The following is a 19,249-nucleotide window of genomic DNA, read 5'->3' as shown; positions in this document are numbered from 1 at the left end:
CCTAGCAGACAGCATATGTATTGTCAGGCTCTATCGCGTTCAGAACCAACGAGATATGCTAAAACGTCTTTTTCATGGCTCTTGAAATTGATTGCAATTCTCTCCATTGAAGTGTAGTGATGTGATAAATGTTTTACATGGCTTATGGTTGCACTTCATGCAAGCAAGGGACACAGTTTGCTAAGTTTGTTTCTACGCAATAAAGGAAATGAGTGTGTAATCGAGGCTGTCAAGCATTAGCGAGGTTTTGCAAGCATTCCATCTAGCCTTGGATTAACTATGAATCAATTCCTTTCATGCCACGAGCTGTTCCTTAATCTTAGAGTCAGTTCAGATTGATAAGCGCTCACTGAACAGTGATTAGGAGTTTGAAGTGAAGTCGTCTGTATCTTTACGGATCGGTGAAGGTTGAGACCAGACCAAAACCTTTTTTTTTTCCCCTCTATCTGCTTCTCAAGTACCCAAGCAGCTCACAATCCATGAATAATGCAAACGTTAACACATAATACAGACACTGTTTGTTCTCCAGTTATAGAGGGAAAAGTGCAAAGAATCTGTTTAGTGCTGATAATTCATGTTTTTGCATTAGACTGGACTTCCAAAACAAAATCAGTGAAACATCATCCTCTATGAATCGTTTGGTCTGAATTACTTACCACTGCGCCAGCCTTGAACAAGGGTCACAATGAGAATGATTGTTAGAATGGCCTCTCCTAGAGCATGTGACATGGCTTGATATTGCTCAGTGTAAGATTCACACTTGGACGAGCTATGAGGGACATACTGGTGCTGTTGTGATAAAAAAAAAAAAAAAAACTAACTTCTTAACTGCTGCACTTTTAGTTTACATTTCATAATATTTCAGGAAAGCAAACAGTTTGTACTTCTTATTTCCAGAGTTGTTTTTCCATAATCTGTTACAGGAAATTATAAAGGGGGTTGTACAGTGGTGCAGTGCATAGTGTTGCCTCCAAACAGCCTTAGGTCAGGTTACTGTCTGTGTTAGTGCCATGTTCTTTGCTGTGTCTGTGTAAGTTTTCTCCAGTTTCCTTCCATCTCCCAAAAACCAGCCTGTATCTGGACTGGCTAAGATAAATTGCCTCCTAAGAGTGATGTTTGTGTGCGTGATGCCCTGTGATTGACTGGCATCCTATCCAGGGATTATTCATGCCTCATCCCAAATGTATCCCTCACCAGGATCGAGTGTTTACTGAAGATTAATAAACAGACATAAAGGTATAAGGGCAGATACTTTCAATTTATACACTGTAATACCAAACTACATCTCAGCACACATATACTGTAGAAAGTGTGTGTATGTTGGAAACATATGTTTTTGCATTTATTCTTATTTACACAGAATAATATTAACCGGCAGAAATAATTCATATTTCAGTTTTGTGTTCACTGTGTCAATTGCTTACACAAGATTCAAAATTGTCATCTAGAGCAAAGATCAACATAAAAGATGGAGGCACTGATGAAGCCACACCAATCAAGATAGTAATCATGCCTTTTATAAGATTCAATCTGACTGAGTTTTGAAATCTGGAGCAACAAAGTTTTGATATCGCATCTAGCAAGACTCCAAGTACCGAAATCTAAATTTAAATACAGCTCCCAACAGGCTACGCAAATCAAACATGCATATTGATTGGCCATGGCCACCTATATTGCACATTCCTGAATGATGACTGACTGGAAAATGAGTTTAGAGCTTTTTTCAAATATTATACCGAAGGCCTTGTGAAATAAAAATAATAATATTAATAATAATAACAACATCAAGAGAATAAAATATCCCTCAGTAAATAAGTTAATTAGTTTTCGATCAAAATGTACCGTATAATACTAAGGTCATGAAATAACAAAATAACAGCAACTCTAACAGTACCACAAGAGTTACAGCTATATCATTTATGGGAACCACTAACAGCTATACCGAGAACCCCACCCCTTCCACCATGTTGCCACTTTGCCCCAACCACCATGAAATCTGAAATGAGGCTAGTTGGACCCATGCAAATGAAAGATGCTTTAAAAACAAACAAATTCCTCCTTCATCTTGTGGGAATGATCTCTGGCAGTGGGGCGCCAGTGGGTGCCTGCGTTTTCATCTCACCATTTAGGAGATACGGGCACTGAAACTGTACACACCCCCAAAACCACACACCATCCCCTCAAACCAGGAAGACAACACACAATTAGAACTCCTCTCGTGCGGCCTCATTTGCGCTCGGCTACACCATGCTGAGTGCAGTCCCCCATACTGTTTTACACGTGACAGCGAGTGGCGCTCACTGTGAGAATCAAAAGACATACAGACCCTTCAGTGACACCAGCCCACAAAAAAAACCCACATCCCAACCCCCTACCCCCTTTTCAGGAAGTGTCTACTATAGTGCCCTCTTTCCAGAGGAGAAGGAAAAAAGACTGAAAAGCATCTGCAAGCTTTTGACACAAGACTTCCAGTCTGGATGGTCGAGTGCCTGCTTGCCTGCTAGCCTGAAGCAAATTACACAAGAGCTAAAAAGGATTGAAATGGAACATTGATAACAAGTGACCCTGTGAAGAAGGCTTCATTTGCATGTTTGGCATAAGCGAGGCTTGCTCTGGTTAACGGAGCGACTAATAGAACTCCTGTATAGGCTCAGATGCTGAGTGTGACAGCGCAGGAGGGAGCTAAGCAAACACACAGAGCAGCTCTTCTCCAATCTCACTCCTCCTCCAGCCAGGAAACACTGTAGATTCAGTCCATGCTTTGTTTTATGTTGATATAGGGGTATAAAGCCAGCATACTTACTGTATACATATCTATTTCTGTTTAGTAATATATCTATTCAATATATTCATATCGGTATATCTGTGGCTTTGACCAGAAACGCTTTTTTGGCTTAAATATGACTCAAGAAACACAATGGAAAAACCTCCATAAGTAGTGCCGGCATTGTTAGTATGGTCTGTTAATTCTGTCTGTGAAAGTTCCTCAACCTCAGCTACCTCACTTAGTACATAAACGATTGCAATTATTATTATTATTAATATTTTTTTTTACTTACCTACAGTATTTTCTTTTTCTTATATATTGAGTTGGTTCTATTCCCCAAAATATAAACAAAATAATGTAGCTGGAGTTGTGCAAGCACCATATATACTCAAGTTAAACAAGTGGTCTTTTTCTATCTCACAAGATTCTTATCTGATGCCTACAGCAAAGTAAGAACCTCCCACACCCCTAATCTCAACCATGTATACGATGTAGTTTTTCATCTTGTGACTGAAAAAAAACACAAATTTCTTAACATCCCTTAATACATGTGTCAAATGTTTCCAAAGTAAATGCACCGCTCTGGATACTGAAAATTATGACCCGTGAAAAGGTTTACTGCAGCTTTCCTTTGCCTACTGGAACATGCCAAATATGCTACACATCACATCTAAGAAGGTTTTGGGGTGTGTCCTTTGCTCAGGAAGTGAGATTTTATCCTTTCTCTTTCCTGCCTGCTAGTACCTTTTCATGAAGAGTTCAACTATGCTGTAAATATCTGACACTTTTCACTCTTGGGTATTATGAATAAGGAACACGTCTTGAATACAAAGCTAAGCCATGAATGTATACAAAAAATACTTAGAATGCCTTCACAGTCTGATTCTAACTTGCCTGGATAAGTTATGTTTACGTTCATATTATCTTCACAGCTGAAATTATTCTCCTGTGTTGTTATTTCACAGAAGGTAGTAAAATTTTTACTCGAGGGGAGACATTTTTATTACCTTACCCTCCTTCCTTATTCCATCTAAGGATTTTTTTTTTTTTTTTTTGCCACTGTGGCCTCTGACTAATCCATTTCTTATCTAGATCTACAGGTCTATTTTTAAAAGCTCCGTCGACTGAGTTGAGAGGACATAAATTGGCATACACTACATATTTTGAGAATATAACAATAAGAAACGTCAGTAAACGTTAGTCATATTTCCACCCGTCTAATGCGCCGGGATGAAACATCCTTTGAGACTAGCCTTTTCCTGACATTTCAGTCGGTTCCTGATGTCATAATGTTCCATCAGGGATCTCCAAACTATTATTCACCAGTCACCATTAAGCAGTGCCCTTTTAATGTCAGCAGTTTCTTGCGATAAAGAATGGAGTGGACAAATGGCTTATAATGTCAGGCAAGAATTACAACTGAGCCATGTTATGCTACATTTTAGTCTTGAATCATAGCTATGCCTTGTTATGTTGTCTTAAATGTTTAGCTGCAGAAGAATACCAGCTTCACACTCCGGTTTTTACCTTAACTGCAACAGCTGTGATGAACATCGGGAGATCTATTACTGTTGTAATCTTTTTCTAATTAGCGTTACCATTAAAATGATTTGGAGCCTGTTAGATTTTATCCTTTTTTTATTTTTATTTTTCAGCAGAAAAGTGCCACTTTTGAGTATTTTGGCGGATTTTTTAAATGATACCATTAATAAAATGTCGTTAACTGACTTTCAGTATATACGTCTCGCATGTTAACTAAGTCAACGATACCACGATATACTGATACACTGATTTTTATTTCACAATATTTAACTCCACACCTTCTTTCTTTACCTTAAGAAAATTGAAAGCTCTGAATCGGGACATCTTTCAAGCAGGCGACTGAAGGGGAGATGAGAGAGGGCATTTGTATAGATTTCCCTCATATACACCTTTGTAACTCTCAATCGTTCTGTAATCTAGATTCATGCGTCTGTGAGCTTATCCGACATTTTTACTGTGGGGAGAGATAAGTCTGTCTTTCTGCATATTTTTGAATGATAAATCACAGCAGCGTACTCCAGTCTCTGCATTTGCTAGGATTTAGTCATCAGAAGTAAGATTCCAATTAAATATGCTATCGCTTGTGTGTATTTACTTTTTCTTTTTTTTAATTAGCTATCTGCTCACTGACAATTATTTGTCTTTTTTTTTCTCCAGCACCAGATGTGCAGAGCAGAACAAATGATGCTATGCTGAAAAAAAACGGCAGGATTTTTCGAGGAGATTTCTACCTCCTCCTTCCCACAGAGAAGAAAATCAGATGGAGGCCTGAACCCAGATTATTACTGTGATTGTGATATTTCTCTGGAACGTTACAGCTACTTCCACTCGTCAACAGGGTTCGAGAGAGACTCGAAAGAGTGCACTGATTTACTCCCAAGCATTGCATCTGTACTAGCACTAAGAGGAGAGGAAGGAATATGAAGAAGGTTTGAGCAAGGTAAATACAAATGAAGTGTTTCCAACGGTCAGCATCCGTCCTGCACTGGAATATGAAAGACTGCCCAGTTTATTTCCAGAAGCTTCAGCTCCAATCATAACAGCTTACAGAAACAGACCCAGGAGTATCTTTAAAAAAGAAAACGGACCAGGATTGGATGACTTGTATGCTTACTTCCACATTCCATAACATTTCTTCGGCTGAAAGCAATTTGATGCTATCGCTCCAGATGCTGTTAAATCTTTGTTCAAAAATCATAAAGCAACGGGAAATCAATTCTCCTGGAGCGCTGCACTGTTGCAGGATTTATTTCTCCCCCATCTTACACTCCTGTATCTGATCCAACTTCCTCAGCATCTTAATGTGCTGAAGGACACAGGACGGTGTAGGAGTGGAATAAATGTATACGTGCCATGCAACACAACAGAACGAGGACAGATTCATTTAAGGATGGACTCTGAGTTCATGGTCATTTCAGTTCGAAAATGAAAGATCTGGAGGGTGTATTCCCACTTTGCACTAAGGGATCCTGGGATATTCTCCAGATTCACCGTGACCCTGAGCAGAATAAAACAAGCAAGTGAGTTAATCAGTGTCATAGGAACTGCAGTGAAGTTTACTGCAATGAAATATAAAGCATCAGCCAGTACGGTGGAAAGTATGCCACGTGAGGTGATAAATGTGCAGACCTGATCTCATGGAAAAATCTGTAGGAAGTCAGATATGCAAGGATTTTTTATTTTTCAATTTATACAGCTTAGGTTACAGTTTTAAAAAAATGTATGAATGCTAGCCCTGTACCTAACCTGAATAAAAACAAGACATAAATTTGCATGCTTCTAACATCTCTTTCTTTCTTTTTTCACTTTCTCTGTCACAGAATCAGGAAGAGTAGCTTGTACGATGCTGGCGCATCAATGATCTTATTGTTCAGAGTACTCAAAGCAGATCTGAGGCAAATATGTCAGTTGATTTAGCCTCTGGACGAGCACAATAAAAGAGCATCATGGCACTTATTTTTATCCCAACTCGCCCCGCACGCATACATTTCTCACAGCATTTTACTTCACAAACTGCAGCTGGAGCATAACTGTTCATAGCTTTTTTAATACAAGTTTGCTCTTTTTAGAAATTCAAGATCATGATCTCTGTCTCAGAGATCAGTCTCTGTACAAGCTACAGTGAGGGCAGAATAATATGTAATATTCATGGTGGAGTGAACCTAGCACCTGGTTCTACGAGCCAATATCTGATTCAGTTCATCACACCTTAAACATAGGTCACAACCTAGCACAGTATCAAATTATTCCTTCTCATTTTTAAAATAAAACAACAGTAAATGTCATATAAGACTGCACCAGCATTACAGCTATATACCAGATATCGATATCACAGTCAATACGGGTATGAAATGCAGCATCAGCATCAGGATGACGAACGATCCGGTCCACTAATGTTTTGATAATGTGGACACGTGGTGCTGACTGACACGACACAGATCATACATGTGAACAGAGAAAACTGGCTCAGTGCTTAACAGAAGTTCTTCCCTCAGGCCATCCAAGACCTCAGCCACTACAATACCTAGAACCTGGTCTCGCTGACTCAACAAACTGGACATATTTTTGTATAGTAGATAATTTGCACTACATGTATTGCACATCACAATAGTCCTTCACTGTTCTACCACTGAGCTGCATTCACATACACATTTTTAGATTTTTCCATTTTTAGATATTCTTAATTCTATTTCCTAAATTATTATTATTATTTATTTATTTATTTCATTCTTTTTATCCATTCTTTGATTGTTTTCTTGTGATGCATGCATGCTTGACTGAACACATCATACTGTGTATGGTTGTATTTGTGGCAAATTAAAATGTGAATTTGAATAAACATGCAGCTCAGGGGTATCCTATTCCCTTTATCTTGCACTAGTTAGGCAGTTTTGTCATTTTATGTAAATAATATATGAAAGCATACTGTAGAATACCCAGAACCCTCCTGGTATCCCAGAAAGTCCCCAAACAATGCAATCTACTAAATACTGTACGGAACAGCCGTAATGCACTTTGCATTCTATAGGAAATATGAAGTAGGGTGCCATTTCAGATATGGGACAGGACCGGGTAGGAACCACCCTGTTAAAGAAATGACTGCGAGAGATTGTAGATATCGAGCATTTCTTAGCCAGAACTAAGAAGCAGGAAATGTCAGCCATATTTATAGACGTTTAATGTGTTGGTGATGGAGGATAATAACAGTGACGTTTTATAAATAGCCAAATATTTTGTTTCCTGCTAATCAACTCTCGCTCAAGCAAATAACCGAGGAGCAGCAATGCATTCTTGATTGTTATATTTTATATATTTTGTATATTCTTGTCTACGTTCCTGTGTGTGTGTGTGTGTGTGTGTGTGTGTGGGCTTAAGCTACAACACCATAAACATAAATCTGCTATGAAATGAAGATGTGAGTGGGAGCACCCATGGAAGGACAATCCCATCACTTCACACTCACAAGGGATAAACAGCGCATGAGTGATGTTCCCTCTCTCTCTCTCTCTCTCTCTCTCTTTCTCTCTCCTGTCTACTGTAGCATACTATTAATGGCCACAGTGATTGCATCGCCATCTCAGCAATGGAGATTCACAATTCATTTGTCAATTCAGCAAAAATCCCAGCAACGCTTTGGTAACTAAAGCATATATATTATGTTCAAAAAAGATGGTATAGCCAGGCTCAGTGTAATATACCAAACAAGGAATGCTGAAAAAGCACTACGGATACTATGGATTTGCTAACAGAGAACATGTACATATTGCTGATGCAGTATAAAGGAAAACTAACCAGCAGCCATTGTCTGTTTGAAAAGGAATTAAAGTCCAGTTCTAATCATTCTAATAATAGTAAGAAAGGGCGAACTATGCAAGCTACTAAATACAGAACACCCATAATGCACTTTGCATTCTGTAGGAAACGTGGTGTAGAGTGATATTTCAGACATGGGCAAGGTCCAGGTTGGGAACCAACAATTACAATCTACTTTAATAGATTTTAGATATAGATTATTTCAAGGTGTTGCTCTTCGTCTGCATTAAAAAGCAGAGCCATTTTCCTACACATCTGCATAAGAGCATCAAGATGGTAGTGAAGAACAGATATATACGTATATATTGCTGATGCAGTGTTACAAAAAAAAAAAAAAAAAACAGCAGCCATTGTCCATTTTTAATAGATTATAAAAGTTATAAAGACCTGTTCTAATAACTGGAAGAGAGGACAAGCCTATTTTCATATATAATGCAAGAGCTGGGAATTAGCATTGGCAAAAACAGGTATTATTCATTGGACAACGCCATGAAGCTGCCCCAATGTACCAATAAAGATCATCTCTCCTTTCTTTCCTTGCCCTGCCCTTTCCTGTCTTTCTCATTAGTCTATACACAAGACTACTTCATAACTTAAATATTAGAAATAAAACACAGAGGGAACAGACAGCACAGTGAACCATGATGCATTGCTAAACAATCTATACAGATATTAGAGCAGAAGTAAAGAAATAAATATTAAATGTCAAGCAAAATGAAAAAAAAAAAAAAAAAAAAAACAGAGAGAAGAAACGTGTTAACATAATGCAGAGGTGGTAAAGGCGCGCTGAATGGAGCGTACCAAAGTGGAAATTAGTCATAAGAAACCGTAACTCAGCAGTGGCAGTTCCCTTGATGTTTCACACGGCTGAAAATTGTGTTAGAGGGTTGCAAGAGGACAGCTGGAGGGCTTCAAAGTAGAGGAGAATTATGAGCGCTGTAATGTTTCCTGACATCTGCAAATCACAGAAGATAATGCAAAGCAAAAAAAAGCGTTTTCTCAAATTCTCCCTTCATTCATTCATTCATTCAAACACAGTGGTATGAGATTTTATTGCTTAGGGAGTGTCATATGTTAGATAAATTATAGTTTGAGTAGGCCTAAATTTGTATGAATTGTTTTCTTTTATTTTCATAAGAGCAAGATGCATCATGATGTGTAATACCTGACAGTCTGACAGCAGTAAAGTCCTCTTTACATTCATGTCACAGACCTGACTTAATGCATCTCATCACATGGATTTGGAGAAAAAGTACAAGATGATAGAAAAACATAATATCGCACTACAATTAATAATAAAATATCCAGAATTATTGGGCGGCATGTGTGGACCCTTTATGGAAGGTGTCCACATCGTCAGTGCTTTGTATGGGTCAGGTTGTATTGTATTGGTAGGTTTTCCACCATGGGCCAGTCCTCCTGACAGAGGGCTTTCCAATTTCTTCTTCTTCTGATGAGGCTACAGGCAAGGATTGTTTAAAGCCGTTGTCCTGTAAGTCAGTGTCAAATGTATAACAATAAAGTCCAGCTGAGAAATTGCTGTCATATAAAAAAAAAAAAAAAACATGATGGGGTGTGGTGTTAAAGGAGAATAATCAGAGTCGGCATAATGAGACCTGAAATGTAGAATAGTTACTGTTACCACAGAGGAGTGGATTATTTTTTAGCAAATCCTTTAATATTTAACTCCACTTTTATTACAGACATTTCTCAAGGATTACAACTTTTCATTTATAAAAGAACGACACGTTTTATTTTAACCTTTTCCATCGCACACTGACGTCTAAAGGTTATTGCAAAAGTTCCTTTTTTTTGGTTTAAACGCTTTCAAGAAAAACAGAAACCTTCAAGGGATGAAGTAGTTTCCTCATGACTGAACTACAGCTGAAGCCTGACCACACACAGAGGTCAGATTTATGGCAATAATGTGAACTGTACGGTTTTTTTTTTGTTCACAAACAGATTAAAATAATCCTCATTAGCTTTCATTTGCAGACACATATTCCAGTTTTTAAATTTATGACCTATTACAGCCATTCACAAGACTTGGAAAAAGGTTTCTTTTTATGTAGATATCACACCCCAGCCATTCTATACAAAAAGTACCATCTATTTACTTATTTTTGGAAATCCATATGTAGCTGTGTACATTAAATCTGTACTTTTTAAGTATTTGGCAGACCTTATCCAGAGCGATTACAACTGAGCAGTTTAAGGGTTAATGGTCCAGCAGAGTCAGCTTAGTTGTCCTGGCATTTGAACTCACAACCTTTGGATCAGGAATACAATGTCTTAACCACTGGGCCACTGTAGATCAACTTTAGATGATAACAAATCTAAAAATAAAATAATACAATAAATAAAAACAATAAACGTGGTGGCCTGGAGATCTTCAAACCAACTGAGGAGCAAAACATCTCATGTATTTAATACAATAAATGAAATTACTCTAGCACAATATAGCGCTTTCTTCTGTTCATATCCAGGAGTGGAGCTCTGCCTTACTTCGTATTACTAATTTTGAAAATCAGGGTTTATAGCTGTAAGACAAAACAGAGACAGATGAGTAAAGAGATGAAGCAAAGTGAGAAAGACAGGAACAGAATGATGAACTAGGGAGGAGATGTTTCATATTTATAGATCTGTGAGACTTGGGTGGTTTTTGCAGAATATACTTTAAACACCATCTTCCACCCAGCAGCAACACGGGTCACTGCACTGGGCACAGAGTTGCACCAAACAAATTCACACACATTTCCTAGCACTTACCTCACCCACAAAGTGTCACTTACTCTAAAATACCGAACTATTTAAGCTTCACTCACAAATATACAACCCTCACACATATACACAAAGGAATCCCCAGACCTCTTAAAGCCACTGAGGGTCATTTTCCTGGCAAAGCCTATCCATTTAGTCTTCACTGAATAATGCAAAACCCACCGACACACACACACACACAAACACACACACATCCCCACACCCTGACCGCAGTCTCAGCAGTGCACTGAGATCATCCCGCTATCCCATTTCAAAGGTGCAGTTGCCTACAGCATTCTCTCCTGTAAGAGCCTAACACGGCACTGCACTGTAGTAGCTAAGTGGAGCTCTTTGTCTGAAGAATGCTCTTCAAGCCTGCTCCTTCAGAAGTATCTCAGTGTTAAGATCATCATCACTGTTCAAAGTGACAGAGTTTCAGCAATAGCTCTTGTGCACCAGCACTTTTGGGAAAGAAGCCTGTTTAGCGCAGATGTCTGTCACATGTTGTGGAGTTATGCAGAATTTCCAGCTCGCTTACAGTACATCCCGCCACACACCGATACAAAAATACAGCAAACACAGATGACTAACAACATATCCTTTTTCAGATAATCACCAGATGTTGTTAACCTGAACCTCACAAAACCCCTAGAGGTGTCTGAAAGCATTCTCGCTTCAAGCTAGTTATTTTTAAGTTTCAGCTCCGTGAGAGGAAGAGAGACGCTGACGTCTATGAGAAAAAAATGCATTAAAACAATGTGTGAGGAGATTAATTCTCTCCATATTGTTTCTGGGCAGCCACTCGATATGACATCATCTGCCCTTCCCTGTCACCACTGATTCAAACCATATCTCCTTCACTTCAGACACTTCTTTTCCTCTTTCATTCTGAGAGAATAAAGCAGAGTTTTTCGGAACATAGTCAATGCTGTAACAGCTGTGTGTGTTTGTGTGTGTGTGTGTAAGATATATGCATGAGAGCCACGTAAGAGTCAAAGAAAGTTCAACACATACACCATAGTCCATAGGCCAGTTGCAGAACCAGCATTTGAGTGGACCGAAAAGTGTACTTGAAATAATACTGTAGCAGAGCCAAAAACATGCATGAAAAAACAGGCTGTAAATTGGCAAGTCAATCAATCATAGCCATATTGAAGCAAAGCCGATTAATGTATGGAAAAGAAACTGGACGCAATTTAGTAAGTCTGTTGCGGTTTCTGCAGCCAATTGTCTGTTGAGATTTTTAATCCAATTGCATGAATTTACAGTTTTTTCAGTTTTTGCAGTACACTAAAAACATCTGGGTGTGAGATCAAAACAGGCATATGAGACAACCGATCAGTGCTTCATCTTTCATTTCCTGATAGTTACATCTAGATGTCTTAAACAACTTAAAACATGGCTTTTTTTGTTTAAACCCCTATTTATCAAATGAGCAAACATTCTGGAACATTCTAGTTAGCCAAACATGCCCTGTTAGATTGACTGCTTAATAAGTTAATAGCTCTGAATGTTGACTCTTGGGTTCAGTCCCGGGTTTTGCCTGAGAAGACTGCATTTGTTGATAAAAAAGATAAATCAACGTAAAGGCCTGAAGCTGAAAAAAAGAGGGACAATCTGAGGTATTACACAATCATTGGACTTAACCGTTACAACAACCTGGAATGTCCTGAACGAGAATGAAACCACTGGTGCACTGAGCAACCAGACATCAAACTGGTCAGCCAAGGAAAACAGCAGGCGATGAAAACAATAGTCAGTGACATCACCAACAACCTCCACAGGGTAGAAGTGAAGGTCTCACAATCCAACGTTCAAAGAAAACGTTAAGAGCAAGAATATAGAGGCCATACTATACAATGCAAACCATTTGTCAGCAGAAAAGCCAATTCGAAGACAAGATTAACCTCAACCAAAGTGAAGCCAAAGTGTGGAGGAAAAAGCAGATCTGCTCATGATCCAGAACAGCTCATCTGTAAAAAATGGTGGTGATAACCAGGAAATTTTAATCTATCATCTTTTCATTTGACCTGAAACTGAAATGTCTTTTGTGTGTAGCAAGAGCAAAAGAATTGGTCTTGCTGTTCCAATACTTTCAGAATTTCGTAATTAAAGTAAGCTCACTGGACCAGATTCAGAGACATTTGTTCAAAAATGTAAGAATTTTCACAGACTTTCATAGATGCTTAATTTTATTTACCCTACCTGGCCTGATTAAGGAAGGACCAAGATTTGCTTAAAAAAAATCAACATTAAAATCAGAATGCTTAAAGATGAATTGACAAAGAAGCATACATTTATTTATCCTTCATCAAAACAGATGTTTCCTCCAGCCATAACTGAATGATGTCATGTATAGACCTATGTAAGCAAGGAATTTTATCACTGGAACTTTACAAATTTCACCTCTGCTCTAGAGAAAGATCAGGATAAATGGAGAAATGTCAGAACTTCTAAACTTCCTAAATTCCTCTAACATACTATACTAGATTGCTCAACATGGGTTTAGCTTAAACATTCTCTTTTTCCACTTCAGCACATGGCATGTGGTTCCCATACTTCAAGTGTTCTGTTGCTTCAAACATTGCACAGTAATGTTAGGCCTCTTTAAATCCTTCCTACAAATGGCCTTCAGTTGTGATGGCAGAAGGAAGCAAAATTCCTAACAACACAGCTGTGTATCACAGGTAAACAACTTTGGAAGAACGACTGGTGCAGGTTCTCATGCTATTAAAATTTCACATTATAATGACAGTATGGAAACCGTCCTAGTTTACAAAGACAAAGAAAATCCCATTTTTTTTAGCATGTAGTGCTGTCTAGACGTGTTTCAGGTCCTTCATGGCCTTCATGGATTGAATTACATGGATAATGGAGTACACAAATCTCTTCAGGACTGGAGCCTAACACCCCTGATCCAGATGAACAACCTCAGTTCATCCACTGGCTATAACTAAAACAACACTTTTGCATAGTATTTACACAGTGCGCGTGTTAAAAGTGTTCCTATGAAGCTGTATGCTATCTGGAAGCAAGTCAAGGTGGAGGTTTCGAGGCAGAGTTCAAGCCTCACAGTTGTGTGTTCTGGGTGACGGAGGAGGCTGTTACTCAGCTGTGCAAACACAATCGCTATTATGCCAAGCACATGGCTTTTCTACACAAAACCACACCTCTTCTGACACACAGCTCTCACCACACTAACAGCACCATTTAATCTTAACGGCCCAAATACTTCAAAGTTAGGTACAATTAAATCTGATCATAAATGCTCACATGCAAAGGTTTTATGTTTGGTGCATCTGGGATCAAACTCACATCTGTGTGCATGTTAGTTAGTTCGAGAATACCGACTGTAACAACCTGCAGTTAAATAATCCGAAAAATCAGCAAGAAGTGTAGTATGAGTAATAACAACGAAAAAAGAAAATAACAGAGATAATTGAATTGTGCATGATGACCCTTGTACCAAAATGCAGGCAATAGCCTTGCATTCCTAGGATGTGAGAATATGAGGTTATTACATATTTTTTTATTATTAACACAATGCTATTTTATACCTTTTGGTGTTTGATTACTTAGTTTCAGCGTTTCACTTACTAAAAATAAGGATTTGTTTATCACACTCATATTCTGTAATATCCTGTCTCCATAAGCTATTCCTTTCAGCACTTCCTCAGTTAGAAACGTGCGGCACCTCGAAGCTGCACCCGCTGGGGGTTTGGGGTGGGAACTATAAATACAACTTTAATTAAATCCGAATTCATTTCAATCCGACAGCGATCTAAAATCTATAAAAACAGCTGTGAATGGAGCAGGTGAAGCTTGGAAAGCAGTTTGGAGAACCCCTGATGTTTAGAAAGCTTTAAATAGAATTATTAAAAGAAATAAAATAAAATAAAATAAATACAAAAAAATTAAATTAAATTAAATTAAATTAAATTAAATTAAATTAAATTAAATTAAATTAAATTAAATTAAATTAAATTAAATTAAACAGCCCACTCCCATAAGCGTCTAAAAAAGATATAATTGCAAAGACAAACCTATTGCCCCATTGCAGTTTTCATCCATTGAAAATGGCTTTCATTGCACTTTTTCATTCTGCTTTATCTTGGTCAGGGTCATGGTGAAGCCAGAGCTTATCCCAGGAAAGGCGCTGAGGAATGTGGAGGGAATACACTCTTGATGGGATGCCAGTCCATTACAGGGCGCCACACACACTGATTCACACCTAGGGAAAATTTTAGGCAATCTGCCAACTACCTATTTAGACATGAGGAAACTGGAGAACCTTGAGGAACTCACACAGGAACAGGGAGAACATGTGAAACTCCATACAGACAGTAACCCAAGCTCAGGATTGAACCAGGGACACTGGAGATGTGTAGCACCAGTGCTATCCACTGCCCCCTCAGATACAACACCACAAATATGTACACAAATTTTCCTCCACTTAATTAGCTGCTTTCTTTTTTGCAGATTTATTCATAGGTCTTTCCGCCTCCTCAAATCTGTGCACGTTTTAATGCAACTCTGATAAATAAGAGGCAATTTCTTTAGCGTCTCGGGCAATGACTGACGCATTTGTGTCAAGTGGTTAGTTAGGCTTTTGTATAATTAAGCTGGATAAACAGCATTCTGTCTGTGGAGGTTAGAAAAAGAAAATAACTCAGTGCATAGTGTTGTAAATTAATCAGTGTTGTGCCATGTGCCTTCAAATCCCAGTTACAAGTTCTTGCATAGAAAACCAGACAGCGTTTCTTCAGGTTTCATTATTTTTAGAGCATGTTTGTGAACTTTAGTGCTAGTTGTGGTGGTGGTGATGGTGAAGGGGGTGGGGTTTCAGGGCGAGAGTTTGTGGGGGAGGGAGGTATGGCAGAGTGTCTTTAGTGTTTTTCTGATCAAGGACAGGAAATGAGCAGCTGGCCAAGAGCTTTTTTATACTGTACTTTCCTGTATATTTTAACACACTTTAGCAGGCTAGCATAACCCGTGATCTTTATATACACAAGATTACACCAGATACAATATATATTACTATGCTCTGTGTGGACTGTCAATATATACTGGGTGATATGGCAAATAATATATATTTTTTATTTGAGATATCTTTAAAGCACTGACATTGTCAGTCATGGGTGGACCTTATAATGTTTTTGCACCCATGTTTCCCCATTTCTTCTTCTTATGTAATTGTTTTTGTTGCGATGTTAAATAATAGCTTTTACAGTTTTATTCTTAGTGGCCACTACCGTTTTGCTGTTCAGGAAAGCAATATATTGTAATACATAAATCGAACATACTATATTGCGTGGTTATATTTAAACATATGGTGTATCATGACAGTGTGCAGAAGTATCATGATCATTTCTACCTACTGCTTATCCTTGGTGCAACAATATTCAAATCTCCAAATAATCCTGGAGTATAGGAATGTGGAGGCCTTTTCTTAGTGTGAATAAAAGGGAATATTAGATTGGTCCTCCAACACATTACATAAATCTGTTATTCCACGCTTTCTAAGAAACGTCAATAATATTCCAATGAAGTCAAGGAGAAACTCAGACAATGAGGCACCAGGAGAGCATAATCATGGCTTCATATGAGCTCTGATTGATTTATGTGCCAGAATATTGATCAGCCTCTTATAACAGCCAAGCATCATGTGCAGTCATAATAGCACAAAATGTCTGCTGGAATGGAAAGCTTATCTAGCAGAAAGCACTTAATCTTAAACATGTTTAAGTAAACAAAAGCTCTGATTCAGGTTCCTTTGCCCAGATTCAGCTTTATCTTTTAATTTCTCCATTTTTCCCAGCAAGAGAATGAAGCTTTTAATGGAAATCCGTGTAAATCAGTTTCAAAGAGAATGTTATATGCACAAACACCTCAGAGACGACACGGCGCAGCAGAAAAGTCAGCAGGGGACTGGAGTCATGAGCCTCGCCCTAATTTAGGATGAACACTTTTACTATCTGAACAGGCAATTCCAGGAATTTTTACTCCAAACACTCAGATGACTGTTCAGCGCTATATTCATAATGACGTGGACAGACCTGCCCACTTGGTCACTGCTAAAGGAAACATCACTGATTATAGTAAACAACCCAAAGGAGATAAACAGGATTTTGACACAGAATGACATGCAAGCAAGAGGGAGTTGGCTGTGACATCCTGTAGCCATCGGTTTGCTTATAAATGAAACTAGTCTGAGGAACAAATGCATGTATTTTGAATGCATCGTAAATTTACACCACTGGTTAATCTCAGCATAATCCTGAGAAATACACTCTTTAATTAGTGCCGCATAAGAGAATGTTCTTAGTCTGCCACTAAAACTTGTGGGAATCTTCTCGTTGATTCAAAATGGAAGATGCTTTAAATGATAATGCTGGGAAGAAACACATTTAAGGAGCTCAGTTTGTCTTGAATGACCCGAAGATAAAAGATCCCAAAATGCTTCAACTCAACTAGGATTTGTAGCAATAGTAGTAATATTCAGAAATACACAAACCAGGCAACTCTTTCTGGATCAGGGTTGCTGGTTGAAGTTACTTGACCTGACAAAAAATTAAGCAGCCTCCTCCATTCGAGCATCAACGCTTTCCGTAAAATGCAACACAGCAGAGAAACAGACAAACAGATTACAGTGCTTAAAGCACACGTGATGCTCTCGTTTTGTTATCACAGTTATCAAAGTTCTTACACTTATCATTGAGTTCTTATAGTCATAAGCCTGCTGGACTGTTTACTTGGACTGAGTACGTTTAATCAGAAACTCAATAACTGGGAAGGCCTAAATATAATATCATCTTCAATTTGTTCTGTGAGTTGATGGTTGAGACATGAAAAGCTACATGGCTTTAATAAATCACCAAAGCATAACGTTTGGAATCCTGGCTTTGAGGTCTGAAGAGCTGGGATATATTCTGAGCTGGAATTTATTTTACAGATAAAGGGGAACCACAGATAAAGTTTGTGAACAACTGACAAAGTGTATTCAATCTGAACAACTTTTTTTTCTCTACATGTGTATATTATGAATGTATGACAGCCTTGTTTGTATTAAATTTAGATGCCACGCTGTTTATTTGGCACAAATATACTAGACAGAGCGGATACTCTACAGGGGAGTGGTTTCTAATCGTATAGAGTTAGATTTTCAGCTTTAATGCTTGTTCCACTAACCCATATTCCCACTTCAAACTGTCCTGAACCCCAGACTGGGCGCTTCCATAAGAAACGGATATACAGCAGGATACAATGTAGGATACAATCCAACACTGTGTATAGATATTTCACAGGCTGCTGTACAATGATTGGTCCCAAACCTCATTAACTACTAACGTTTTAATCCATACATAACACCAAGACTGTCATTCTGGCGGGCTACGTCCAAATCCGCATACTATATCCTATACTATCTAGTACAGTAATGTGTGGGTTAGGACGCAGCCCTGGTTCCACGCAGACAGTTAAAGCCACCTTACGTTTATTATATTAAATGAGAAATAAAAACCATCCAGAAGCTTACCGTGGAGATACGCGGAGTTCCGCGCGCCCGGTTGCTGAAAGCACGCAGTGGATCCGGTGTGCACGCGTTCCCGGATCTGTGGACGGAGTTGGTGTTGACGGAAAGGAGGAGAATTCCTGCTCGTGCGCGGATTTACTCCTCCGTTATCAGCGCGGTTCAGGGTTTCAGCGGGTGTTTTGGAGGCGCGCCATGGGAACACGCGCCCCCTGGCGGAAATATATCCGCACAACGGAGGCATGTGTCGGGAGGGGACAGAAGTGGAGTTTCAGTCACAGTCGGTTATTCATTTCATTCTTTCGGTCTTTTATTTTCAGTACCCTGGCCTAGTGGTTAAGGTCAGACGGTTGTAGGTTCAAGCCCCAAAACTGCCAAGCTGAACAAAACCCTCTCTGCTCCATTACCATGGCTGATCCTCAGCCTTGACCCCAGATTCCTAACAAGCTGAGATATGCAAAGAAAGAATTTCACCGTACAGTAATGTTTATGTCATAGATAAATAAAAGCTTTTATGTTATCTGTTTTATCCTCACCAGAATGGAGGTGGCTCCTGGGTGTGGTGCTGGAATAAACCCTGGATGAGACACCATTCCATCTCAGGGTAGTTATAATAGATAAGAAAATAAATGCTACTGATACTTCTACTGTGATGATGATGATGATGATTAGAAGTAGTAGTAGTAATGTAACAAATATTATATTAAATTAAATACTTTTGACATGTGTGCGCATTATTCCAGTGAACGTAATAATAGCAATTTTACTTTTCTTGTACAACTTTTTATTATTTTGGGAAAAATTTCTGCAGGAGTACTGCACCACTTTGGAGAACATTG

At 38.6% G+C, this 19,249-nt stretch overlaps 1 protein-coding gene across 1 annotated transcript in view; it reads right to left on the bottom strand.

Moving 5' to 3' along the window:
• ptprea (protein tyrosine phosphatase receptor type Ea) overlaps positions 1–18,571 on the bottom strand; it is a 95,695-nt gene extending 77,124 nt beyond the window's left edge. Inside the window, exon 1 of the mRNA XM_058406623.1 lies at positions 18,417–18,571. The gene's annotated coding sequence lies outside the window, so the exon portion shown is untranslated. The remainder of the gene's footprint in view (positions 1–18,416) is intronic.
• Positions 18,572–19,249: the final 678 nt, after the last annotated feature.

This window comes from Hemibagrus wyckioides, linkage group LG13 (genome assembly GCF_019097595.1).
Source record: "Hemibagrus wyckioides isolate EC202008001 linkage group LG13, SWU_Hwy_1.0, whole genome shotgun sequence".
NCBI classification, from domain to species: Eukaryota; Metazoa; Chordata; class Actinopteri; order Siluriformes; family Bagridae; genus Hemibagrus; species Hemibagrus wyckioides.
Note: the sequence above shows the minus strand (reverse complement) of the source record. Positions and strands in the feature narration are given on the sequence as shown.